Source organism: Mesocricetus auratus, unplaced genomic scaffold, assembly GCF_017639785.1.
Source record: "Mesocricetus auratus isolate SY011 unplaced genomic scaffold, BCM_Maur_2.0 Super-Scaffold_100011, whole genome shotgun sequence".
Taxonomy (NCBI): Eukaryota; Metazoa; Chordata; class Mammalia; order Rodentia; family Cricetidae; genus Mesocricetus; species Mesocricetus auratus.
The window spans coordinates 45,187,496-45,214,265 of NW_024429195.1; the positions used below are offsets into that span (position 1 = coordinate 45,187,496).

The following is a 26,770-nucleotide window of genomic DNA, read 5'->3' on the forward strand; positions in this document are numbered from 1 at the left end:
CCCCCACAAAGCCCAGTACTGTGCTGTATGTTCATTCATGTTTATTCCATTTGATAATACCCATTATTTTCTAGACTGTGCCTGGGTGAAGATGGTGTGTTCCTTAGAACGAAGAAAAGCAGTTTAGTGCTAAGAATGTAAACCGTGTGCAGTTTGCAGTAGCACAAGTGTGGACAGAGCTGCCCAGCCCCAGGCTGCTTGGGAAGCCACGTTTGCATGTAATTATGCCTGGTGGTTAGCAAGCACGGGGAACACACTGCTCTTAAATAAATTCTCCCGTTTTACTTCTTTCTGAAACAGAGCAGCTCTGTCTCCCTGTCTCCCTTTAGCCCTCGTCAGCTGTCAGTTCTCAGCCTGATTTCCATATCTGTAGATGCCCCGTGCCCCCAAACAAAGGAATGTTACTGTGGGTCCTCACAGTGGGAATGTTGCTGGTGGCTGGTGGTGATATTTTCCAAGATCCTATAAGCGTTTGACAGGACATAGAGGGAGGAAGCACAGGCACTGCTGGCTGGTCCACGTTTCCATGCCGTGCTGGAAAATATTGCTGGTATAAAATAACTGGGAAGTGGGGTTGTTTCATTTTGTCTATTTTTTAATTGTTTTCTTTCTTTCGGAGATACTTGTCATGAGCGTAAGGCAACATACTGCCGCCTGTGAGAGTCTGAGGAAATGTTCCAGGATGCCTGGGTAAGTTTCATTGCTCAGTCAGGAAGTGATATTTATAGCTTATACTAATGCAGACGGCTTATGACATGACTTGATGACTTGGGAACCGTTCTGAGTCCATTGTTGATTGAACCTTCTAAAGAATACAACTGCTATAATGTTCTGTGGTGGTTTGAGTGAGAATGCCCCCCCCAGGCTCATATATTTGGATACTTGGTTCACAATTGGTAGAACTGTTTGGGAAGGATTAGGAGATGTGAGTTTGTTGGAGGAAGTGTGTCATTTGGGGTAGGCTTTGGGGTTTCAATAACCCTCACCATTCCCATCTAATTCTCACTCTGCCTCATGGTTGTTGTCTTAAGATGTCTCAAAATGCTCTCAGCTCCTGCTGCAGTACCATTCCTACCTGCCTATTGCCATGCTCCCTGCATGGACTCTAACCCTCTGAAACCATAAGCCCCAAGTGAACTCTTTCTTCTATAAGTTGCCTTAGTCATGTTGTCTGGAAAGACATGTCTGTTGTACTCCCATTTTTATGGATGAGACAGCAGGAGTACGTTTAAGTAATTTGTCCAGGATGACAGCAGCAGTGTGGGCAAGAGTCATACAAATATGAACCAGATCCAGACTTCATGCCTATATGACCTTTAATGCTTCCCCTCTCCTTGGTGAGACAGGGTCTCTACACAGCTCTGGCTGTCCTGGAACTTCTTATATAGACCAGGCTGATCTTGAACTCTCAGAGATCCTCCTGCCTCTGCCTCCTGAGTGCTGGGATTAAAGGTGTTCACCACTATTTTGGGTTAGCCTTTTTAATTATAGTGGTGCATGCACCCAAGGTTTACTCCATTAGTTCACTTAGAAAATGTTATTTTCATCAATTATAGAAATGCCACCTGAGAAAATATCCGATGTATTAAAATTTATGATTAGTAGGTCAACATTTATTAATTGTTAAGATAGGATTGTTTTTAATTGATATACATACAAAAACTATATATGTATATATCTGTAAAGTGACTTTATAAAAAAAATTCACATACCCAGAAGTCCTCAGTGACAAATTGGATAACTCACAATGATGCCTAGCCCTCTTAGGTAGTCTGTCATTTCCTTAGAGTCTTCGAATGTTCACACTGATATTTAAAACACTGTACCCTCATTAACCTCTTCCATTAGACGGTGGGGCATAATTATGTTTCTCTTCTCCCTGGGGAAGGGAGAAATGATGGAGTCAGCACAATGCTGGCCCTCACTGTATTCATAAGTAGCCTGACTGCTGTGCACATCAGGATAACTTTCATGCTACGCAGAGGTAATACAATGGAAATCACAGTTTAGAAATCCAATTTATCTTGCTGTGAACAGAATTGCCTCCAATACAGATGACAATTAGTTTTGTTCCGTAACACCGTTACAGAAATGTGACATTGGAAAACTACTTGCAAACTATTAAACATCCACCCACCGTGAGTTCATGCCACAGAAGGAAAAAAAAAGCATTAATTCCATTTATGTGGAAAAACATAAAAGTGTTTTTACAAGAAGTATCGGAAGGTCAGGAGGTGACAAAGGAAAGGCTCTGCGAACTTTCAGTTGCTCGTACATTCTATTAAAGCTGCAAAATTCTGCTGATGCTGGGTTTTCAAAAGCACTAGGGTTGCAGCTCAGGCACAATAGAGATTAATGCAGAGGGAAGCCAGCCTGTAATGTATCCTTTAACTGAGTGAGGACCTGCTGCTATGCTCCTGCCTGGCATTAGCCCTCTTCTTTGGCTTTCTTCTTTCTTCTTTCCAGCATCCCTGGTCGCGTTCATGTTACTCACCTACTTGGAGAGCAAAGCCTCCGAAGGACCTTCATATAATGTGAGGGTCAAAAGGCCTCTGCTGTAACACAGTTCCAGGGGACCTGACGCCCTCTACTGGTTTCCAAAGGCAGCTGCACTCATATGCTCACCCTACCACTATTCACACACATGAAAAGCAAAACAAATTTTCTCTTAATACTCTTTTCCCCTACTCAGAATGGGCTGAGACTCACTCACACTAGGGAGGGCAATTCTGCTTTGCTTAGTGTCTTAGTCACTGTTCTATTGCTTTGTGAAAAACACCATGACCAGGGCAACTTAAAAAAAAAAAGCATTTGGGAGGGCTGGTAAGAAAGCTAACTGAGCATGCGCCAGAGAGCACAGCCAGCAAGCAGCGCCCCTCTGTGGCTTCTGCAGAGACTCATTGAAATTCCTCAGCAAGGACTTCAGAAACCACCAGTACTATGACCACAGTAAGGACAAGGAAACGCAACTCTCCTAGGAGAAGCCATGCCAAGCTCTCGGGTGCCTCATCCTCTTCCCCAGGGCTTCTTTTTCTCTTAACTTCCTACTTAAAAATGTCTTTTAATAAACCCCACCTCTGCCTCATATTGGCTTGCCCTGAGGTTCTTTTCCGTGGAAAAATTAAGGATCCAGTTTTAGAGGACGAAGCGAACTCCTCAGGCTGCAGGTGGCAGTGTGGAACTGTGCCTCTCCCCGCGACACTCCTGACACTTGTGATGTAGAACACATCACATTTCTGATTTATCTGTTTCCAAATGATGACATTTAACCGATTCTTCCTCTTCTATTTCCTGCAAACTGGGAGCGAGTCTTGATTAAGTTCAACACTTTCCTCAGACATGGCATAGCCGAGAGTTGGTGCCCCACACGACGCATGGCAGGAAGAGTCTACTGTTGCAGGAATGCTAAGTGCAACATTTCATCTTCCTGCTGCATTTTCTCCCGACGTCCCGCAAATAATCAGAGCGGTGTTGCTCTGGTACCCCGCTAACACCACTCACCGTCTTTTCCCTTCGTGGTTCCAGCATCTCTTGGCTGTCTAAGCTATTGCCCCACTGCAGGTCACAAAATGTTGATTTCCTGCTCCATTTGTTAGTTGGAATCCTGTCATTTTCTTTCCCTCGGACAGGCCTATTTGGTGTTTTTTTTCTTTCCTAAGAAAGGTAAGTTGAGTTCTAAATTCGGTCTTTTCGAAGTTTTTTCTTTTGCCGTGAGGAAGTTTCTCAGTGGATGTTGCTTGCGCCTTGTAAGCAACAACAATCACTGCCTTGATGCTTGTACCACTGCGCGGATGCATCTCCAGCCAGCGAGAGCCCCGTTAGCTGTTTTCTGTGACCTTACAAAGAGTCTCATTAAACTTTGCTGTGCTTCCTGGAGCAACAAAATGCTCCAAGCTCACCTTGTGAGTTTCCTATCCCAGATGTGAATTCAGCTTTATCCACAAGGAGTTCTGGTTCCTGACAGCGGGCACACCATGCTTGAATCCAAATCTGGTCAGTAGAGGCACACACTATGTGCCTGGCTGTTGATGTTCCCAAGCATCTGATTCTGTAACTTCTAATTCAAAGAAGTTTTTTTTAACTTTTCTTGTAAGATTATACATACATGTCTCTTTCTCTCAGTGAAAAATCTTGATTTCTAATAATACCATATCTTTAAGTTATTAGAATTTCGTTTATTATATTTGGTTTATTTATTCTGCATGCACACATGTGTGGAGGTCAGAAGACAGTTTTTTTTTTTTTTAGGAATTGGTTCTCTCCTTCAGCTGCGTGGGCTCTGGAGATTGAACTCAGATCACCAGGCTTGGCTGTGAGTGCCTCACTCAATGAGCCGTCTCTCTCTGTACAGCATTTTTATTCACCATGTGTAGTTAGAAACACACATTCTGTCCTGGCTAGTTTTATATCAACTTGACACAAGCTAGAGTTATCCGAAAGAGGGGAACCCCAGTTGAGGAAATGCCTCCATGAGATCCAGCTGTAAGGCATTTCCTCATTTAGTGGCCAATGGGGGAGGGCCCAGCCCATGGTGGGTGGTTCCATCCCTGGGTTGCTGGTCCTGGGTTCTATAAGAAAGCAGGCTGAGCAAGTCTTGAGGAGCAAGCCGTTAAGCAGCATCCTCCATGGCCTCTGCTTCAGCTCCTGCCTCCAGGATCCTGCCCTGCTTGATTGAGTTCCTGTCCTATCTTCCTTTGATGATGAGCTGTGATGTGGAAGTGTGAGCCCAATGAACCCTTTTCCCCCCAGCCTGGTTTTTGGTCATGGTGTTTCAACACAGCAATAGAAACCCTAATTAAGACACACGCCAATGCTACTAATAATGAATCTATAAAATAAAGCTTACAGATGTTTTCTCCTTTAGCTCATTAAGTAAGCATGGCCCAAACGTTGTGTTCTAAAGGTAGTCCACTTGATTCTTTTCTCTGTCTTATGAATGATCTTTCATAAAGACTTATACTACTCCCAAAGAGTGCTCATTATACTTGAAAAAATAGTTTTATTCGGATAGACCTTGTTCCTGTAGGTAGGGGCACTGGGAATTAGAGCTATGATCTAAATTAATTAGCACAACCACCACAACAACAAGCACACAGGATGTTTTCTTATGTAAACATTTGGTCACTTATGAGGAAGAGAGGACTTTCATGCTCTCTATTACTCTTACCTTATTCTCTAGAGACAGAAACTCTCTCAGAACCTGCATTTTTTCCCCTGTCCTGTGCCTAACTGGGCCCCCTGGTTAACATGAGGTGACTGGCAATTTCTAAAGACGATCTCTAGGGCATCTTATGAACAGTGCAGATTTCTTCACCCACTTGGATGTTAGCTTTTTTCTTTTCTTTTTACCTTAAGTATGTATTAAAGAGAGGGATGGGAATGAACCCAAGCAGGACACGCCCCTTCCTCATTGTTGAAAGCTGATCACCACTCTTTTGGAAAGGTTTTAGTTTATTCTTGGGGATAAATCAATAATCTATGGGGCATAACATTTGTTACGTTTTCTGGGGATGTGGCTGTGAGCTAGAGTGTTCGCTCAGCATGCTCAAAGTCCAGGGTTTAATCACAGCACCCAAACCAAACCAAACAAACACTTGCTAAACAGGCTCTATTCTTTGTGCAGAGGCTGGGACCTGGCCTCTCACTCCTTGTTTTCTATAGGGAAAGAATAGCCAGCATTGTGAGTGTCTCTCATTCTATTTCCCTATGACTCTAAATTAGGGTCTCCTACATAATAAGTGCCCAGTAAATACCTGCTGAGTGAATTCACTTGACTGCTTTTCCATCTTTTCAAACCTACTTTAGTTATGTAAGCATAAACTCATAGAGGCTTTGTCTAATTTATACGTGCAAGGAAGTACAGATTGGAAATTCCATCCATGCTGAGATATAGGTGCATGTTATTTTATAGGAACAGGAAATAGGAACATCTACATACTAATAATCAGTGTTGGGTGTTGAGGTCATCTAACCTGACTATATGTGTGTCAGACATGAGTGAGACATCTGGCTAGGGCCGAGTCTGTGTGCAGTTTCTAATTCTTCTTTCTATACCACACTCAAATTTGAGCCCAGCCAAGGATAGAGAGTATGTCCTGATGCTGTGCCCCCAGAATCTCACGGTTGCTTTTAGGTCCTGGTATGAAATCACTTCCTGAGATGAGGATGGAGCCTATCAGTCACACATTTCAGAAAACCAATGAGAAAGTTCAGCAGACCCAAACAAACCCATTTCACACGGAGAACCGGACACACAGCAGTTCTCAAGAGACCAGAGAGATGCCACACTTTTAGAGACATTTTTGTAGTAGCACCATAACACTATTGGGATATCTGGGAGAGTCTCCAGCCCTCAGAGAGGGTAGACAGAACCACTAGTTGTTCTGGGGTCAATTTTTGTCTTCAGTGTTTGGGATGAACACTCACAATCTTAACTATTTCCATTTGAGCTAAGGGCCGAGAGTAGGCACACAGAGAACATTTGAGCTAAGGGCCGAGAGTAGGCACACAGAGAGCATTTGAGCTAAGGGCCGAGAGTAGGCACACGGAGAGCATTTGCTATCCTGGAGATGAGTCAATGGAAAATGTCACTAGCACATCACTCCTAGGGCGATGAGCTCCCTGGGAGCTGAGAATTGTGCCAGCTGCCCACCAAGGGTGACAGTTTAAAAACAATGAACTGAAACATGTCGTAAATCTGAAAAACAATGAAGTGCCTGATGTCGTTTAGTGATTGATGGCATCAGTGCCTAGAAAGCCAAATGGGAGTGAGGAAATTCCTACTGTTTTAGCATTCCAAATGTTTCTCTCAATGATTCATTAAAAGCCATATAGATATAAAAGCATGTCTATGTATAGATACACACATACATTATTCATACTGTTCCCTATGTTTAAAATGCTTAGGAGCTGAAACTGGCTTGGAAATGTTCAGCCAAGTGAAATCATTCCTTTTGCAATATGCAGTTAGTCTTGGTAGCTCAAGCTGACTTCCACATTCTTAGCCCTTCCTACCCGTGTAATTAAAGGTGAAGGGTGAGCAGGGGAGAGACGGTTAAACTTACTTTGGTGTTCTCTCTTAGGAGACCCACACATGGCTGTATGGGCTCTGTACGGCACAGCATGGACACAGTGTGAATGCCATCCCCACTCCCTGCAAAGTATTGAATTCAAGGCTAGCATGGGCTACAATGAGACCCCACTACAAAACAAACAAACAACCAAATCCCAGCTATTTACTGCCTCAAAAGTTAAAGGACCACCCAGGTCATTCTACCCTTTGCTTTCCAGTCGTTTCTATATTTTGGAAATCAGCCCTCTATCAGATGTGGGGATGGTGAAGATCCATTCCATTCTGTAGGCTGCCTTTTTGTCCTAAATGACAGCATCCTGTGCTTTACAGAAATTTTTCAGTTTCATGCAGTTCCATTTATTAAGTGTTGATCTCAGAGTCTGTTCTGTTCAGGAAGTTGTCTTCTGTGCCAATGCACAGGATATTTTTCACCTTTTCTTCTATCAGCTTCCATGTATCTGGATTAATGTTGAGGCCTTTGATCCACTTGGACTTGAGTTTTGTGCAGGGTGATAGATAAGGTTATATTTGCATTCTTCTACATGCTGACATCCAGTTATAACAGCATCATTTGCTGAAGATCCTTTCATTTTTTTCCATTGTATAATTTTGGCTTCTTTGTTGAAAATCAGGTGTCCACAGATGTGTGGATTTTTTCTGGGTCTTTGATTCAATTCCATTGATCCATCTGTCTGTTTTATGCTAATACTATGCTGTTTTTTTTACTATATTTCTATAGTGGAGCTTGATATCAGGTATGTTGATACTTCCAGAAGTTCTTTTATTGTTTATAGTTTTAGCTGTCCTGGGTTTTTTTGCTTTTCCATATGAAGTTGAGTATTGTTCTTTCAAGGCCTGTAAAGAATTGTGTTGGGGTTTTTTATGGGAATTTCATTGAATCTGCAGATTGCTTTTGGTAAGATGGCCATTTTTACTATGTTGATTTACCTATCCAAGAGCATGGGAGATTTTTTCCATCTTCTGAAAGCTTCTTCAATTTCTTTCTTCAAAGACTTGATGTTCTTGTCATACAGGTCTTTTACTTGCTTGGTTAGTTACCCCAAGATACTTTATATTATTTGAGGCTATTGTGAAGTGTGTTAGTTCTCTGATTTCTTTCTCAGTTCATTTATCAGTTGTATGTAGGAGGACTACTGATTTTTTTTAGTTAATCTTGTATCCGGTCAGTTGACTAAAGGTGTTTATCAGCTGTAGGCATTCCCTGGTACAGCAAGCCCATTGGCAACATCAAATTAAGTGGAGAGAAACTCAGTGTGATTGCTCTAAAATCAGGAATAAGACAAGGCTGTCCACTCTCTCCATATCTCTTCAATATTGTACTTGAAGTTCTAGCTAGAGTAATAAGACAGCTAAAGGAGATCAAGGGGGTACAAATCAGAAAGGAAGAAATTGAAGTATCATTATTTGCAGATATACAGTATATATAAGTGACCTCCAGTTTTGTTTTACGCCAACAATGAACCACTTGGAGTCTGCTCTCCTGAGGTCTCTAAAGATCATGTCACAGCTGCCTTCTGTCCTGATTCGTGTTCTGTCTTCACACCTCTGAATTCCCACTCGGCTTTTCTCTGTCTTCCTGTCACTGCAACTAAAATTCCCTCTTTTTATTCACCCATGAGCATTGTCCATTACCCAGTCCTGGTGCTCTTCCATAATCTCTTCAGTGATGAGGTAGCCATGTAAACCACTGCTTAAATTGAGACACTATTATCGGGGAAGGGCATTTAAGGTAGCTTCTCCACTATTTCTTAACCTTGTAGATCTCTGGACATTTCCCTAGTGCCAGATTTCTCTTTAAACCTATAATGGTTCCTTCTATTATGTGTCTCTTATATGCCATCATAGAGCCTTCACCCAGTAGCTGATGGAAGCAGAAGCAAACACCTATAGCTAAATACTGAACTGATCTTTGGCATCCAGTTGCAGAGAGGAAAGAGTGATAAGCAAAGGGGTCAAGACCGGGCTGGGGAAACCCACAGAAATAGCTGACCTGAAAAAGGGGGAGCTCATGGATCCCAGACTGATAGCTGGGAAATCAGTATGAGACTGTTCCAGAACCCCTGAATGAGGACGTTAGCTTGGAGGTTTGATTAATCTATGGGGCCTCTGGTAGGGGATCAGTTTTATCCCTAGTACACAAATGGACTTTGGGGGCCCACTCCACACAGAGGGATACTCTCTCAGCCTAGACACACAGGGGAGGGTCTAGGCTCTGCTCCAAATGATATGACAGACTTTGAAGATCCCCCATGGAAGGTCTTACCCTCCCTGGGGAACAGAAAGGGCATGGAATAGGGGGGTCAGTGGGGAGCAGGGGAGGAGGGGAGGGAGAGGAAACTGGGATTGACTTGTAAAAGAAGCTTGTTTCTAATTTACATGTTATAAAGGGAAAAAATTGAGGCATTATTGTCTAAGCAGGAGAAAATAGCAAGACCGCAGAACCAAACCAAGATTGCACCCCCCCTAAGTCTCTGTCAGCCTCACATTTCCAATCCCTTGTAGGTTCTATTCATTGAGCACTTTAGGTGTCATGTGTGCTAAACCAGGAGACACTTCATTGTTCCCCTTTCTGTGCTGGTAAACTTTTTTTGTGTGTAAATTCCATGTCTTTGATGGATTTGCTACTGTGCTATGACAGACTTGAAAACCCTGGGCCATTTCAGAATGTTTCTGGCTCACCTAACCTATGGCGTTGGTTATGGGCCTACTGAGTCAGCTTTGATAGTGTTCTCATTCTTTCTTTTCCATTTTCCTTGCTGATATTTTAGTTTTGCCTTAGTTACCTCAAGCTGGGGCTGTTCTCATATCTTGATTCCAGTCAACATTTACAATTGTTGCCTTTGTGTCTCCCAGAGCTTTCTTAGCTCCCGTCCTGTGTGGAATGATGTGGCTCCTAAGAACTTGATTATGGTGTTTCTAGTTGTGAAGGCCTTTGGGCTTATGCTGCCTGTAGTTCACTAACCTTCTAAACTAGATAGATGTTTTATTTTCATCAAATCCTTGGAGGTTTGGGGCTACTGTTTCATTGAATAGTCTTTCTTCATCTCTGTCCTCTGAGGATTTTATTATATATGTTGGCCTGTTTGATGAGTTTCATTGCTCTCTGAGATGTCACCAGTTTTTCTATTTCTCTTCTTCAGACTACATAACCCCAATTCTTCAAGGTCATGGCTTCTTTGTCCTCCCATATTGAGTCTACTATGAATCTTTTGGCTCAACACAGAAATTTTCATTTTGTCCTTTTTAGTATGTCTTTTTGTTTGCTTGTTTTGCTTTGTTTCTTTTAGAGATAGGGTCTCACTATGTAGATCTGGATGTCCCAGAATTTTCTATTTAGACCAGACTGGCCTTGAACTCACAGAGATTTCCCTGCCTCTTTCTCCCAAGCACTGGGATTACAGGCCTATTTTTTAAAAATAGTTTCCTTATTATGTTCTCTACTCAGTGAAACACTTTTTGTTTGGTTCTTTAGATCTAGGTTTCTGTAGTTCTTTCAATACCTTGGTAATAGTTAATTTAAAGCCTCTGTAAGTCCCCCCTTTGGTCTTCCTGAGGGATAATTTGTATTGCTTTCTCTTTGCCCATTCCTATTTGTTCATTTGTGCATCTTATCACATCTTGTCAAAGGCGGACGTTTAAGTTAACTCGGTTGGGCAGTTCTGAAAATCCAGTCCCTGAACCCATCTTTCTGATTTGTCATTGCTGTTTGTTTAAAGACAGAGTGAGTTCTGTCACAGGGATTTTTCATTTGCACGGCCTCTGGCGTCTCTATTCAACTAGTGTAGTGGACAGCTCATTTGGACAGAGATTTCTGTGCCGTGCACTTCCGCTCAGCCTCTGTGGAGGTTTGAGAGTGTCTGTGTGTGTTGGGAGATGTCTTCAGAGCTCTGGGAGGCAGTTTACAGTGCTCCACTAGACTTTCCTTCCTATTTTCCCAGAGACGAATGGCCACTACAGGAGAGAAATCAGCACAGCTCTGCACACGGCCTCCTACACACCCAGGAATAGTTCTGAACTTTTAAAAAGTGCCCCATGGATTTCCCCAGCCTTCCATTTTAAGCTTTCAGTCAGCTTCTCATTTGTCACAACTGTTATTGCCACCTCTGGCAGCTGTAATGTTAAACAATTCCCACAGATTGTTTTCAGTCAAAGCTCTGGGGGAGACAAGGTTGCAGAGTTCTGAGTGAGGCAGAGTGAGGCGGAGTAAGGATGGCCTTGCAGCTTTCAGGGCCTTTCAGGGACTTAGCAAATAGGCCAAAGAGCGAGAGGGGTCTTCAGATAGCCCTAGACTTATTCTGTGTCCTCTGGTGGTGTAGAGGCAGGGTTGGCGGGATGGGGGTAATACAGGATGAAATGCCACAAAGCTCTGTGCTCTTCTAGAGAGCAAACTGCCTTAAAAAATTGTGCTTTTTGGGTTATACAGATTTTGCCTAGTTTTCAGAAGGCATCAAAGTTGACTTTTGACCAGAAAATAAAGACAAAAGCAACCTGGTATTCTTATTGCTTTTAATGGTATGAGTAGAGGTTGGAGGTCCTGGCTCATCCTGGAATGCAAAGCCTCTGTGTGGACTGCTTGGATGTTCAGTTTCTACCTAATGGAATCCTGTTCATTAAAGATGTCTTTCCCAGCACTTCTTTGATTATAGTAAATTCTCTCTACAACATTTTGTGTCACTTATGCCAGTGCTGTGTAAAAAAAACAAAACAAAACAACAACAACAACAAATAACCAAAGCCAACCAACCAACCAAACAACCAACCAAACAAAAACCAAAACCAACCAACCAACCAACCAACCAACCAACCAACCAAACAACCAACCAAACAAAAACCAAAACCAACCAACCAACCAACCAACCAAACAACCAAACAACCAACCAAACCAAAACCAAAACCAACCAACCAACCAACCAACCAACCAACCAAACAACCAACCAAACCAAAACCAAAACCAACCAACCAACCAACCAACCAACCAACCAACCAACCAAACAACCAACCAAACAAAAACCAAAACCAACCAACCAACCAACCAACCAACCAACCAAACAACCAACCAAACAAAAACCAAAACCAACCAACCAACCAACCAACCAACCAACCAACCAACCAAACAACCAACCAAACCAAAACCAAAACCAACCAACCAACCAACCAACCAACCAACCAAACAACCAACCAAACCAAAACCAAAACCAACCAACCAACCAACCAACCAACCAACCAACCAAACAACCAACCAAACAACCAACCAAACAAAAACCAAAACCAACCAAACAACCAACCAAACAAAACCCCCAAATCTACAGATCTCTGTGTCCAGATTTAGAGAGGGCCTATGCTCTTAATTTTAAATAATTGCGATTATATGCATATGCACATGTATGCATACATCCTGCTCACTTCGTATTATGTTACTTGTATGTATGTTTTCAGGCCTGACCATTTGGAATTGGATATCAAATTGGTGTGTTTTTCCCTGATAAAATTTTTTTTACTTACTCTCAGCATTCCTTAGACGGCTGAAGTTCTTTGTGTAGTATTGAGGCCTCGTGATGTTTCCCTGTCCATTTTGGCATGTCTGTTGTTTTTTCTTGTTCAGCTCATGTCTAGGAATCATGTAGGTGAGATATTATGGTGTAGCTTCTGACATTCCTAGGAGACGCAATCTCATAGCAAACTCCCTGAGCGCCTAGATTTTACAGTCTTTCCACCCCTCTTCCACAATGTTCCCCAAGCCTTCCGTGCAGGAGGGTTTTGTATACATTCCATTGGAATTGTATACATTGAAATTGGGCTCTACAACTCTGCATTTTGATTTACTGTGGTTTTCTGTTATGGTCTTTATCTATTGCAAAGAGAAATTTCCTTGATAATGGTGAGGGCTACACTTCTATCTGAAGACGTACCATCTTTAAGAGCTCCCAAAGATTGAAACCCTTAAGAAGTTGCTGTATATTTTTCACTCTTCTACAAATACTATTAACACCAAAGAGAAGGAACTTTTTGGGGAGGTCACCTGTTCTAGTCAGTGCCAATCACAGTGATGCAGACTTCACCAGCCTTCTTCTCTGCATGACAAACTTTTGGGAAAAACTGGTATCTTTTGTTGAACAGAAGCATTTTTCCCTCTAAAGTGATTCCTGAGAAACATTTGTTTCCTTCTTGTGTCTCAGAAGGTTACTAGGTGCTTTGTGAAAGCAAGTGTTTTGTTGCCAAATGTTTGGACATCTCAGTGTTAATCAAGTGTGTGCACCTGAGTGAGCCCCCCCCCACGTTCAGCCCTCAGGGAGCAAGTTCCCCACTCCCAGCTTCCCAAGCTCCCCCTAGCCTCCCCCCACCTCCTTTGCCACTGCTGTCCACATGGCTCTAAAGAAGTCCAGCTGGTCTGAGGCTTTCCCCAAAGCCTTTTTTTTCCTCTTTGAGGTGGTCGCTCTGCAGAATGCAGAGTGAAAACACAGACCTCAGATTGTTTTCTGGAACATCCCACCAAAACCATCTTAAATCAGAAAGCAGAAAACTTTATCCTTCCTATTTCCTCCTGCTTCCTCTGAATTTCTTTCTCTTGTTCTTCTTCAAGCCTTCATTAAACAGAACTTTTGAACAAAAGCCTCCAAAGGTACTGAAGTGTTGTGGCACTTTAAGAGAAGGTAAAGTTATTAGTTTGGGCTGGGTCATAATTTATTCATCTGTGAGAATTGGATTGGATTATGGTTGCTAATATCTCACAGATCTTTAGTTCCTCAATTTTTTTGGAAGAGCATAATTTAGGATCCCAAGGTGATAACTGCCTAGTTTGGGGGTAAAAAGATATTACAAATGATGCAACCAACAAACAGCTCAAAATGACACTTAGCATGTGTCAAATCGTGTGGTGCGAATTAGAGGGAAACCAATGAGGCGGCAGCACTTTAGCCCTCTATTATTTTTCTTGCTACATTAGGCACTCAACAGAGCCCCCGAAACAATGATTTAATGAGAACGTATTTGGCTACAGAGACACAAAATGCACTTACTACTTGGGAGGGTTTTGCCCTATGTCTCCTTAAGGGCCCTTAATGACATCATAGAGGTTAACGTCAGCACGAGAGAGAGGGAAGACATCCATCAATGTATGCATCTGTCCCTTACTTAAATAATTATTAACCCATGAGAGCACCTTGTAGAACTTGTAGAATAGACTGATGTGGGATGTCCTCCTGTACACTGCGAGTATGCGTTGCTTTTATTGGTTGATAAATAAAGCTGCTTTGACCTATGGCAGGACAGACTATAGCTAGGTCGGAAACCCAAGCAGGGATACAGGTGAAGGGCAGGGCCAGAGGAGAGCCAGCAGCCGATGGAGGAGCAGGCTGTGAGGTAACAAGCCACGAACCACATGGCAAAGCATAGATAAAATATATGGGCTAATTTAAAAATAAGAGCTAGCTAGTAGGAAGCCTGAGCCATCAGCCAAGCAATTATAATTAATATTAAGCCTTTGAGTAATTATTTTATAAGCTACATTAGACCTTCATGGATAGAACTCTAGACTGTTGGAGTAGGCTTGGGCTTATTAGGTTGTTCATATTTTTTTTTTCTATAAGGAGCTAGGTAGTAAATCTTTAGTGATGGTGGGCTATTTGGTCACCACTGCAACAATTCAAATATACTACTGTGGCACAAGGCAGCCTTAGAGTATATGTAGATAACTGAATGTGGCTGCATACCCAGAAAACTTGATACCTAAAAACAGAGGCATCTGGATTTGGCCTGTGGGCTCTAGACGGAAACAAACACACACTGATATCATTTTTAATCAGGGAAGAGAACCCTCGGCAGATCCCAGTCATGGTGGCACCATGATCTCAGGCTCCCATTGTCATTGCTTGAGCATCCTGAGCTAGTCCATTAAGGCAAGAATTGAATTATTTCACTAGACCCAAGATAAATGATACATGGGTGTTTATTGGGGAACAATTACACAGAAAAATACAGAGAACTGAGAGAGCGTGTCTCTGTCTTTCCTACCAGATTGTTTGGCTCACCAGTAAGGAAGCTCTAAGGAAAGCCAAGCCTCAAGCTTCCGGCTTTCTGCTTCCATCTGCCTGAGGCCATGCCCAAGGGGTGTGTGGCCACTGTTGCAAATTCACTGGCAAGACTTTAACCCCCAGAAACAGCTGACCTGATAAGGGTTAGCTCTTGATTCCCAGGCTGATGCCTGGGAATCCAGCATGCGACTGACAAGACCCCCCTGAATGTGGGTGTCAGTGAGGAGGCCTAGGTAATGTATTGAGCCTTGGGTAGCAGATCAGTATTTATCCCGAGTATACAAATGGACTTTGGACTCCCATCCAAAAATGTGAGATGTACTCTCACCCTGAACTCTTGGGGGAGGGTCTAGGCCCTGCCCTGGATGAAATGACAGACTATGGACACCCCCATGGAGGGCCTCACCCTCCCTGGGGAAATGAGGGGATATTGGGGGGCTGGGGGGAGGGCACAGGAGGAGGGGAGGGAAATGGAGAGAGACCTGGCATTGACATGTGAAGCAACCTTGTTTCTAATTTAATTTTAAATTTAAAAATAAAAAATAAAAAATAATATAGCTAATCCTGGGGGGGGAATAAAAGTCCATAATCCAGTGAGGAGCAGTGAGTTTGGGCTCCAGCTTTGATAGCATTCCAGCAGCCCTGGGAGAAAATGAAAGTGATTAATATTTCCATCATATTTATTTATGCTTTGATCTAATATGTAGATTAATAGATGCAATAATTAGTTCTCCATTTAAGTAAGACAAAGTGTCAAGTAGACTATAAAATCTGTTAGCTCACTGACAAAAAGGCATAAAGAAAAATTGGAAGTTTAGGGACTGGAGAGATGGTTCAGAGATTAAGAACACTGGCTGCTCTTCCAGAGGTCCTGAGTTCAATTCCCAGCAACCACATAGTGGCTCATAACCATCTGTAATGAGATCTGGTGCCTTCTTCTGACCTGCAGGCATATATGCATAGCTTCCATGAGCTTCTGTTTTAGTGAATAAATTCTGATCAGCACAGGAAGAATGCTGAATTCAAGTGTCAGACACCACTGGAGAAAAGAAAGGTTAGGGGGGTAATTTCTGAGTGAGTTACTGAGGCCAATGACTCTGAAAAGTACTCTACAGATAATTCCACTTGTCAATATTTAGCAAATTGTGGTCATGGCCACAGGTTGACCTAGCCTTAAACTCTATTAGGAAGGTCACAAAAACACCACAATTTTATCATGGCAGTCAAGGGGAAAACAGATTGATTTCCTGAAGATCCATTTAGAGTGTTGGTGAAGGAAAACCTGTGAGTGGATTCTGCATTTACAATGAGACAACACAAGACGGCTTCAGAACATGAGTTCATTTGAGTAAGAATTCTAGCTACACTGCCGAGGGTTAGCTTTTCTTTGAAGAGGTCTGGAAATTAGTGAAAATAGTCCTGCCACCTCCATGTCCTCTGAACGATTACTGTCTAGTCCTAAAGTCCCTGAAAGGACTGTGCCTGTAGAGCTAACCGCAGACTTGAATTCATGACTGTCGCCCCTAGACCAAAAAGAATGTAGGGTTTTAAAATGGGAGATTGGATGAAATGCACCCTCACCACTCAGCATATGGAGCTGTTGATATTGCATGTTGAAATTTACTTTGGGGGGCAGATAAATAGGAGTAGGGCTCCCACAATGTGGCCAATCATAGAGAAGCCCGTGCCACACAGTTGTGCTGAAACCTGGGTAAATAAACCAGATGTGGGGATGTAGTCTACCAGCTGCTTTTACTATGAGGTAAATAAAGCTGGGAAATTTTGAAATGTTGAGTAAATCTGAAACCTTCCCTGCTTTCCACCTAAATAATTATACAATTGCTGAGGGAGATAGAGTTCCTTCCTAACATTATGGAAGAAATGAAAAGGTCAATAGCATTATGATAATAATAGTAGTTACTGGAGAATTAGTTTGTGAGGCACCCCTTCAATTGAGATATGAACCACCTCATTTAGTTCTAACAACACCAAGGTAGATACTATTACCACGGTTAATATTTAGATGAAGAAATAAAGACAGGTTTTGAACCCTGATACCCCAGTGTAGGCTTTAACCACAGAGTTTCATAGATAATTGCATTGTAAGATGGGAAAGAAGAGCTGTCACAGAAGAACCACAGAGCACTCTTGATTCACCTTTTCCAAATCGACCGACTGCACTAACCAACACTCTGTTTTTTTATGAAGAACATACTTATGGATATCTCTAGAACCCTGAGCGCCTGCTATTGTTTAATATGCTTGGATATCGCTGTTGCCAGCAAGCATGCTGTATATGCGAATGGATATAAACTCCTTTTTGAGAAATAAGATGTAAATGCCGAAGTGCCAGTCTCCTTTAAGACGAAAATCATTTTTAATTAAAGGGAAAACTAACAAACAATCTATTGGATCTCAAATTAGTTTCAGTGTGCTATTAAATTGGATTTATGATCTTGTAAACCAAATAAAGGGCTTGGAAAGCTGACTAATCAATTGAGATGAAAGTTTTCTAAAAAACTGATTAAAATTTGATTATGCTTTCTGATCTCTATCATAAAGGAATTGTCTTTGCTGGGCTGTTTTCTTCTGTGCAGTGTAAAGAGAGAAGGGTTGCCTTGCTGTCAAACAGCCTTCTTATAAAACTAAACTGTGCTTCTAAAGCCCATTTTTAATCATTGCACAACATCATAAAAGGAGGCCAGGGTTAGTGATAGTCACAGGCTGTAAATTTCACCAACTTTGATGAATTCAGGTATAAAACATCCTATGTCAAACTTTGAAGCAACAGAGAAGTGAACTGAGAAAATTGATTTGGTGGCAATCTAAATTTTAAAAAGATCTACTTATTTATGTGATATCCGTGTATGTGTCTGTGTGATTGCGTGTACCAGTGTGTGTCTGAGTGTGTGGGGACAGAAGAAAGTGTCGGGTGTCCTCTATCACTCTATTCCTTTGAGGCACTCTCTCTTTTGGAATCTGAGGCCTGTATTTCTTGGCTAGGCTGGAAGCAAGAAGACTTCAGCAATCTATTGTCTCTGCTCCCCTTGGAGCGTGGTTACAGGCCTGTGCAGGTGGAATCCGGGTGGGTCACAGGCCTGTGTGTGTGTATGTGTGTGTGTGTGTGTGTGTGTGTGTGTGTGTGTGTGTGTGTGATCCAGGATCTGGTCTCCGATTTTCATCGTTATGCAGCAAGTGCTCTTAATCCTTGATCCATGTTTCCACCCACTTAATCTGAGTTTTGTAACCCAAACCAGTGATAGCTAGGGCTGTGTGATTCTGTTCCCTTGCTATGATGTTCAGCATTAAATTCTAGTGGCACAGACAACCCTTTGCTTCACTTTTCCTCTACTGTGCAGCCAGTTTGGGTAAGAGTTCTTCAGTACCACGACCCACTGGCTGCCAGGGAGTGGGCATCTGGAAGTAAGACGGGCTGTCTTCCCCAAGTTAACTAAATCCTGATGTGCTTGAAGCTTGCTTCACACTTTTAGTTGGTAGACCCTGTCAGGTAAGTCTGGGGGAGATCCATATTCTCTCATCCATGAAGATGAGCAACAAGACGGTGTGATGGTTAATGGGTCATCAAGGCTGCACCAAAAACAGCCTTGATCAGAGTACACGATGGACCTGGGGTAGGGTCTTGAGCTTGAGGACACAGCTGGTGAAAACCGATGAGTGTGCCATGGAGAATAAAATCTTCCACGTTTGAGAAATTGACGTGCAAGACTTAGCTCTGTGAGTAGAGGCATTGACTTTTTAAAATAAGGCTCCCAGGTAGAGAGAGGGGGCTGCATGGTGATGGCAGAGGTACCACAGGGCACAGATAGGGATTTCTCAGTATTCTTGTGGCTTAGAAGGCAGAATCAGTCATCTGTGATACTAAGAGGGCATTTTCTAGTTAATAATCTTTGTTAGGCTAGAGCTCTGAAAGAATTTAACAAGACACAACAATCAATGCTTCGAATGAAAACTCTGTAAAGTTGGTTGGACATAATTAGCTCGAAGGGTAAGAGCTCTTGAGGTCAGGTAAGGAGGGGCCTGGGTTCACAGAGCCTGAGGGTGACAGTGCTGGGGTCTCAGCTGCTCCTCTACTTCAGCATCACACAGCAGCCTGAGGGCTCAGATTGTGGCCACAGTTTCCCTTTAGGACACAACTTATTCACATCCAGGATTTCAGTTTCATTTCTCAACAGTGCTGCAGAGTTCAAGGAAAACCCTATGTGATGAGGAGGGGCTCGGTACTAGGGTTTACCCTGTGTGATCAGGAGGGGCTCAGTCCTTAGGGTTTACCTTGTGTGATCAGTAGGGGCTTAGTACTTAGGGTTTACCCTATGTGATGGGAAGGGGCTAAGTATTTAGGATTTACACTATGTGATGGGAAGGGGCTCAGTACTTAGGGTTTACCCTGTCTGATCAGGAGGGGCTCAGTACTTAGGGTTTACCCTGTGTGATCAGGATGGGTTCATTATTTAGGGTCTCCAACTTGAGTGATCAAGGCTGAGGGGTGTGTACCATTAGGAGGTGGTATCCTTACCAGCCCGGTTTCCTGTTAGTGATGAAAGTCCTTGCTGACCATGTTATTATTCATGGTAACAATGTGAGTTAATTATTTATAACATTTTCCTCCCAAGTGGATATAATGGAACAAGAATCTTTATGCAAGGGCTAGACAAATGTTGTCCTTCTACCTTATATAATGGAAGGCACTTTCGCCAGTTAAAGATAATTGCTATCATTAAATATTGATAGAGAATAGCTTTTTTTTTATTTCTAGAAGGGGGAAAAGGAGGAAACAACTCTGAGAAATACAATTATTGTGTCACATCCTGGACTTTTCATCCAATGGGAAGTGGGCTTCAAGGAGGAAGAAAACTATTTGAAAGGAAGATACCCCTTTACTTATTCATTAGTTTGTTTATTTTTTAATAACAGACCTCCCAGGTGCTGTTACCTGAGCAGTGAGAGAAAGGCTACATTTTTTTTTCCAAGCCAGAAGTGAAGAGAGAGTGAACGGAATGTAACTGCAAGTGTTCTCTGACCTTGGGCATGTTGCCCAGAAAAGAAGGCAGAGGGAAGTTAGCTTCCGCTGCAAGGAGAAAGCTAATTAGAAGTAAGCTCTAAAGGTCTTTGGCATCGCTGTATAGAAGGGTTTCTCAGACTAGACTGACTAACTTTGGAGCAACAGCAGCTCCATGGGTAGATGGAAGCAAAGGAATCTCCAGTGGGGTCCACCTTGACTCAGAGGTCTAAAGAATGAGGAAGGCCAATCGCAGGGTTCTTCCCCCTAAGGCGGTGGCTGACCCCCGAGGAAGACACACACTGTGTCCTCTTCTTCTTATTAACTTGAATGTTGCTTATTTTGATAAATATAAAATTAATTCATTCACTTACCCCCTCTTTGCAGAAAGGACTTGAAGAGGTTACTGGGATATCAAGGGCGAGCTTGAAGGAAGGAAGACAGCTTTAGGAAGGGAGATGTTAGGTCTCAAGGAGGAGCAGGGTTTGCCTGGTTTCGTTGGTGATGGTGTGGGTACAGGAAGCTGCTGAAAACATGACCTCTGTCTGTCTCCGTCTCTCTATAGGGGCACTTAGTTGCGATCTCTTCTTCTTCTTTCCCCCTTTCCTCATACACCATGATGGGACAGTTGCAGGGGAGCCCTCATCACATGTTTTTCCAATTATAAGCTGGGCATAGTGGTGCGCAGCTGTAGTCAGAGCACTCAGGAGGAAGGGGTAGGAGGATTTTGAGTTCAGTGCTAGCCTGAGCTATCTGGGGAGATCCTGTTTCCCCCTCCAAGTGACAATATCACAAAGCCACAGTAACCAATAATCAGAGCAAAGTTTGCTCAATCGTCAGGTGGCTCTCTGTCGGTCCCTTTGGTCTTGTAACAGCTATTGAGGTGTGATGTTGGCCGAGTGCTGTTTAAGGCTCATGATTTAAACATGAAAACCACCAGCATCAAAACCAGAAACCTTTGCCCCTGCCAGTGAAGCATCCGCAGTGTTTATGTTAGAAGTTGCTATTAACACTCTTTGTCTTTAGAACTTGAAAGGCTGAGATGGTCCGGGAAAAACAAATTACAATTTGGCTGGAAACGTTCACGCTTGACTTCAACACAATGACAGGAAGTCACTGCGGGCTCATGGCGTGCTCTGTGGGTGCTGATACAAACCAGCTTCTGGGAGCACAGAACAGAGGCCCCTGGCTTTTTTGCAAAGGAACAATGATGATAAAAGTGTAGTTTGAGGAATGGGAACACAAGCTTTTTCTGTCCTGTGATCAGCAGCTGTTGGGCACATCTGTGGATTGGAGCCCATGTTCTACTGAGAAGGATTCTTGGGCTTTATGGATCTGAGCTGCATTGGTTCTGTGTGCTGAATCCTAGTCATAATAAAATTTCATTTTATGGCGAGAGTACAGTGAAAACTCATGAATGGAGCTTTATTTTAAGAGCATGGTAAAGATCAGGGACTCCACTCCGATTAAAGAGGACTGCAAATCTCTCCAGGCAGCTAGCCTTGTCAACAGTGAAGCACACGAGAATTTAACCTTGATGTTAAGTGTGGGAGGTAACAGGAAAATGTGAAAATGGGACCCTAGCCTTGAGATTCATGGAAGGTGTTTTATTTGGGGTGCTAGAACATGCCTCATGGAAAGAAAACCTCATAACACAAGTGTGAGTTGGCACAAATTATGCAGACCTGAAAACCTGCTCTTAGAGGACTGAGAGCAGAGAGTCTACGAGACGTCTATTTCTATAACTAAGGAGAACACATAGGGCACATTAAAGATGCAGGCATGGATTGCAACAAATACTACCCACAAGTGGCATCTGTGTGGCCCTGGACTGGTTCCTAAGCATTTTCATATACTTCATTTTTCCTCCATGTTTCTTATTTATTCTTGGATGCAGATATCAGGTGACTGTCCCAGTATTGTGTAAGTGTCATGCTGTAGACTTGTCACCACCATTCTGCACTGTGTACCTGGCATTGGGACAGTGCTTGACACAGAGTGACACTCAGATTCTTCAAGGCAACCCACAACAACAACAAACAATACCATGTTTACTATTCCATCTGGTTTCTGAAGGTCAAGAACCTGGGACTGCCATGTCCCATGTCATAGCTATTCGTCTCTTTCAGGGAGGACAAGAGCAAGTGAAGAGTGAGTGATAATCATTTGTTGAACACATGAATCATAGAATTAGAAGGAATTGTGTAGGTATTATGGATTCTCTTTTAACTCAGGCAAGTTCTTCACTGGCAAGGTGTTTTTGTTTTTGTTGACTTTTTTTCTTTCAAGACCTAATGTAGCTCAGGCTGGCTTCAGAGTTACTAAGTAGCCCTGATGCCTCCTTCTTCTTCTACCTTCCAACAGGCATGCACCACATGACTCACTGGTAACCTTCAGACATTCCCAGTAACAGAGGTTTCATTGCCTTACCTATGATATTGGGTTCTCTACGGGAACAAAGAAGATAGAATACATTTATATTAAAAGGGGATTTGTTAAATTGGCTTACATGATCCAGTCTGGGTAGCCCGATGATGCAGAGAGGCTTACTCAATCCACAAGGTGGTTACTCAATCCACAAGGATGGATGTCTTTGTCATCCCAATCTAGTGTTGAAAGTGTGGAGGAGTTCAGGAGAGCCTCAGGTCTTCAGTCCACATTGCGAGCCAGGAGCTTAGGCTGTGAACTTGCCGGCTGTAGGTGAAAGTAGGTAGGGACCAAAGGCTTCCCTCTGTGGTCTCCTCCATCAGGGTTCTGTCAGAAGGAGCTACTCACATGTAGGGTGGATTTTCCCACTCTGAATCATCTGATCAAGAAAATCCCTGACAGGATTGCCCAGTAGCTTGCCCTTTAGTTAATTCCGGACGCGATCAAGCTGACAACCAAGACTAAGCATCCCAACTATGCATAGGCAACCCTGAAAAACTTTCAAAGTTGACCATTCTATACGTGCCTTTTATTGGTAGAATCCTGGCAGATTGCTTGGGCACAATTATGAATCATATATTCTCCTGTTTCAGAGCATTGCTGTTCATAAATTATTTCTATGAGTTTTTTGCGGGGGGTGTTTGTTGCTTGGTAAGGCAATACTTTCAATATGTCAGGATAGCCACAGACACAGTCAGATTACAACATATAGTTTTTAAAAGTGCGTGCATGACAGATTTCCAGTCCTTATTTATTTTTATTTTATGGGTATGGGGGTTTTGCCTGTGTGCACGCCTATGCACTGTGTGTGCCCGGTACCCACCGAGACCGGAAGAGAGTGTTGGATCTTCTGGAACTGAAGTTACAGATGGTTGTGTGCTGCTGTATGGGTGCTCTTAATGACTGGGACATCTCTCCAGACCCAAGATTTATTTTATTTATGCGTGCGTGTGTGCGCGCGCGCGTGTGTGTGTGTATGTGTGTGTGTATGTGTGTATGTGTGTGTGTATAGTATGTGTGGATACTTGAGGTGACCCAGGAAAGGGTGCCAGATGCCATGGAGCTGGAGCTACCTGGGACTGTAAGCCAGCTGATATGGGTCCTCTGGAAGACCAGCAAGCGATCTTAAACACCAAGGCATCACTCCAGCCTCAGAACCTTGGTTTTAAATCAAGGTTTTCTGTTTCACTTCTCTTCCTGTGAGTTTCTTACAGTAGTAAGTATACTGCTTTCAGCAGTCCATCGAACCTTATGAATGATATTATTACCACAGGCATTTTTATTTTCACTGTTGAGCTTTTCCACCATGGGAATGATAGAAATGTTTAGAAAGTTTATTTAATTTAAATTATAAAGTTTATTAGTTATTAATTTAATAAATCAATAATCTAACTATTAAAATAATTGTGTGTGTATACAGATGTGTGAATATGTATGAGCATGTGTATGTGTGCTGCCAGTGAAGCCTAGAAGAGTGAGCGTAACAGATCCTTTGGAGCCGGAGTTACAGGTGTTTGTAAGCTGATCTTGGTTCTGGGAGGCAGATTCTCGGGTCCTCATCACAGAGCAGTAAGTTCCCTTAGCTGCTGAGCCATCTCTCCAGCCCTGATAGAGCTATCTTAAACATTACACTAGTGTTGAAATTAGCTGATGTTTCTGTTGGAAACTTCAGTGAGGACAATGGGGCAAGACTGACATTTTTAAAGCCTGACATTTTGCCCAGGGAGTCAATCTCTACAGCATCCCCTTCACTTTGAGCATGTTCGTGTGAACTCTGGCATCGAAAGTGTGAGGAACGCACTTAAGAAGTGAAGGGCTACACCTTCCAGAATGATGGCTCACACGCTCTGCAGCAGCACGAGCCAAATCCGCAGCGTTGGATACAGACTTCCTAAAAGAATGACTCTTGAGGAAGGCGCTTCTCCAGATAGCACACTCAGGCATCCATGTGGTCAATGGTGTCACCACAGCCCTCATGGAGGATGGTAAATCTTAAACATTTTTGAGAAATAGAAATCCAATACTTAATATTTTATTAATAAGTGCCTTTAAAAGATCATTGCAGCCTTGGTTTTTATTACAAATTGAAATCATTACTGAATAATAAAACACCACATTACAAAAGACAAAAGCGTTTTGATATGGGCTTTCAGGCTACATTCTGTGAGATAATATGGAAACACTGTTCGGGCTCTGATATGTTATAAGACTTCCCACGTTTTGCCTCTCATGGGTAAGAGGAGTACAGGGTGTGTGTATACACGGGACTGGAGAGAGTGCCCTTAAGCCGATAACCCGATAGTTCAACTGGTTCTTTACCAAGTTGTCTACAGAGGGTGCAATACTGACTCTGTCTCCCACAGCCTGGCAAGTGGTTGAGCTTATTTGGGGGCAAACGTAAGTGCTGCCATGTTTTTCTTGGAAGTCAGTTATTCATCCCATTGCTTGCTTACCGTCTTTCGTCTTTAAACCAGGTATTAAAGTCAGAAAGCTCACTGTGTGCATGTCTTTCATGAGGCTAAATGAGAATTATGGCAGAAGTTGCAAGCACAAAGTGGCAGTTTATCAAACCCATCTTGACTTAAAAAGATCTGCTGAGTGTAATTTGTGCTGCCCGTGTCTCAGGGTGGGACCAGTCACTGGAGTGTGGTTGTCTGTACTTCCCCAGGTGGGGGTGGGGGCTCACGAGCCCTTCCTCTCTCCATGCTAGAACGTTGCCTGGCTTGATTCTCTGCGGGTCTTGTGGGGGCAACCACAGTTGATATGAGCCCATGAGTGTTGCTGTTCTGTCACTGTTCCCGCCACAAGATCTCTCCACCCCCAATCAAAACACTTTCAGATGAGTGAAAAAACTGGCACTGAGTTAGCAGGCTTAATCTGGTCCTCTCCCAGGACAAGAGCCATGTTTACTGGGTCATGGAGAGGCTATCTCTTGTGCTCACTCCATGCTAGACCCTTTCCTCTTGGCTTCAGGCTGAGTTCTTTTTGAGCACTCCTAGCCCCTTCCTCTGCTCACAAAGTGATGGGGGAAGAGATGAAATACAAGATTCAGTGTGCTCTCTGGTGACTTTAAGATCACATGGAACAGGACCAGAAATACAGAGCTCCCCAAATGGCCTGGCAGCATGTGGAGAGGATGGTACAGGGCGTGGGGAGAATTAGCAGGTAGAATCATATCTACACTCCAGGCAGAATCACGAGCATGAAGTTGTTGCCTGTTCTGTCCCTTGTCGCCTTTCCTACAAATCTCACATGGACAATTCGTGTGCAAGGACAGAGGGACATGGCCACAAACGACTGCTGAGTAGTCCCTCACTCCTTAAGTCCAACCAAAGTCTCTGGAGAGTCTTGCATTTCATCTCTTCATAACTGTCTATCTTGTTTCTACTCTTGAAACCTACAGCATGTATGTGCTTAGCATTTCCTATGGCTGTTATAAAACTTACGTTTACATAGTATATTACCACACACCAGCATCTTCTGTAGTTCAGAAAGGACGGACCTATCATTTTGGGTACAGATGTTGAAATTATTCTTTAGCTTTTATCCATAGGCTATTTCTGCAAAATATGTTATTTGGTCTCGTAGAACCACCAGTTGCTCATTCATTAAGATGCCTTGTGAAATGATGAGCTGTGAAGGACGCAATGCTTAGTCTGCTGCGGGGATGACTCCCACTGCCCCGCCCCCTGACCCTGCCACATCTACTTTTCCTTCCTCTGTGTGTTCATTCCATTTGCCCACGTTGATCCAATAGAGGGTGAGAAAACCAGTCGGGCATTCCAGTGGATGGCCTCATACCCATGTGTGTATGGGCAGCACAGACTGGTGAGGAAAGGGTACATGAGGAAGTTAGGAGGTGGTGGTAAGAATTAGGGAGAAGATGGGGTGAGTGTGATCAAAATACACTGTACCATGTCTGAAGGGCTTCATGAATTCATAAGCATATTAAAACAGATCGGTGGAAGAGATGAAGACAAGTGCACTACTGGACAGCTGTTGGTGGTAGCAGCTCTGCCATCGGATATCTGGGTGACTTTTAGGGCATCAGTTTCCCGTTCAGCATCAGTACCGTCACCCGTAGATTATAAAAAGCTAAGGTTGACTTTTGCCTAGAACTTCCTCAGACTTTACTTTGTGCTTCAACCTATATGGAGCGTATACTCATGTGACAATCTTGGAGTATCATTCTGAGGATGAATC

At 43.0% G+C, this 26,770-nt stretch overlaps 1 long non-coding RNA gene across 1 annotated transcript in view; it reads left to right on the forward strand.

The window, feature by feature from the left end:
- The first annotated feature begins 500 nt into the window (after positions 1-500).
- The window catches only part of LOC121143095, a 58,926-nt gene continuing 32,656 nt past the window's right edge, over positions 501-26,770 (forward strand). The window contains exon 1 of the long non-coding RNA XR_005880205.1: positions 501-690. This is a non-coding gene — a long non-coding RNA (uncharacterized LOC121143095). The remainder of the gene's footprint in view (positions 691-26,770) is intronic.